General features: G+C 52.4%; 1 pseudogene; it reads left to right on the top strand.

Annotated features, from left to right (window-relative positions):
• Positions 1-259: 259 nt before the first annotated feature.
• LOC114693574 lies at positions 260-1,367 on the top strand (annotated as a pseudogene).
• Positions 1,368-1,680: the final 313 nt, after the last annotated feature.

Below are 1,680 nucleotides of genomic sequence, written 5' to 3'. Positions count from 1 at the left end.
TGCTCATCACAGAATCCATGTATGCAACAACCATCCGAGACTCCAAATGCTGCAGAGAGCAAGATTTCCTTAAGAAAGTTCAGCCGAGCGGTAGTGGCATACGCCTTTAATCCCAGCACTCAGGAGGCAGAGCCAGGCGGATCTCTGTGAGTTCGAGGCCAGCCTGGGATACCAAGTGAGTTCCAGGAAAGGCACAAAGCTGCACAGGAGAAACCCTGTCTCAAAGAACCAAAAAAAAAAAAAAAAAAAAAGGAAGTTCATGAGACTGTGGTGGAAGGTGTTGATCTCTGTGTTTGCACTGGGGCATAGAGTTGCATCCTCTGAGCCTTCTGGGCATGCTGAGGTGCCCATCTACTTCTCTGCAGGCCTGACAGAGAAGGCCAACCACTACTACAAGCTCTTCATCACCTGGACCAACCAGAAAATACGTAAGACATTTGTCCAGAGGAACACGTTTGAGTTCTAGCACATCAAAGCCTTTGACTGGACATTTGCTGACAACCCAGGTCCCGTGGTTGTGTTTGCCACACTGGGATGCTGCATGCTGGCCAATCTCTGCAGATCTTTCGAAAGTGGGCAGGAAACGAGAAGAACATGGTCATCATGCCTGGCTACTGTGTGCAAGGCACTGTGGGCCACAAGATCCTTAGCAGGCAATGAAAGCTGGAGATGGAGGAGGGTCAGGTGCTGGAGGTAAAGACACAAGTGGGATACACGTCATTCAGTGCCCATGCTGATGCCAAGGGCATCGTGCAACTGGTGGGACAAGCAGAGCCGGAGAGTGTGCTGCTGGTGCATGGCGAGGCCAAGATGATGGAGTTCTTGAGGCAGAAGACTGAGCAGGGATTCCGGGTCAGCTGCTACATGCTGACCCGACCAATGGTGAGACAGTGACGCTGCCCACAAGCCCCAGCATCCCTGTGAGCATCTCCCTGGGGCTGCTGAAGCGGGAGATGGTGCAGGGACTGCTCCCTGAGGCCCAAAAGCCTCTGCCCTTGCATGGCGCACTAACTATGAAAGACCATAGTTCCTGGCCGGTATCCTCAGAGCAAGCCCTCAAGGAGTTGGGCCTGGCTGAGCACACCAACTGAGCTCCACCTGTCCTGTGTACCTGCAGGACACATGCAAGGAGCAAGAAACAGCCCTATGTGTGTACAGCCACCTCAAGAGCACCCTCAAAGACCACCGTGTACAGCCCCTCCCTGATGGCTCTGTGACTGTGGAGTCCATTCTTATCCAGGCTGCCGCCCACTCAGAGGACCCCGGTACTGAGGTCCTCCTGGTCTCCTGGACCTACCGGGATGAAGAGGTGGGAAGCTTTCTCACAGCACGGCTCAAAAAATGGCCTTCCCCGGTCCCCCAGCTGACATGTAACCACCAGCAGCCTACCACTCTGTCTCTTACTGTTTGCCCAGCAGAAGGACCAGGGCTTTGGCTTCGGGAGGTGGGTGCCCTGAGTAAATGGAAACCATAATTGGGCCACAGACTCTGTCCTAGGGACAAGACCAGAGTCACAGGCTGGCTGAAGTAATAAACAGGCCTTTTTGTTTGCTTAAAAAAAAAAAAAGTTGCTGTAGTCATGGTGTCTCTTCACAGCAATGAAAACCCTAACTAAGACAATGTCCTTCATATAATCTGCAGGAAACACCCCTCTAGTGAATTTATTCAAGGAATGAGCTC

The sequence above is a fragment of the Peromyscus leucopus genome, chromosome 7 (genome assembly GCF_004664715.2).
Source record: "Peromyscus leucopus breed LL Stock chromosome 7, UCI_PerLeu_2.1, whole genome shotgun sequence".
NCBI lineage: Eukaryota > Metazoa > Chordata > Mammalia > Rodentia > Cricetidae > Peromyscus > Peromyscus leucopus.
This window is presented reverse-complemented; position numbering and strand designations above follow the sequence as displayed.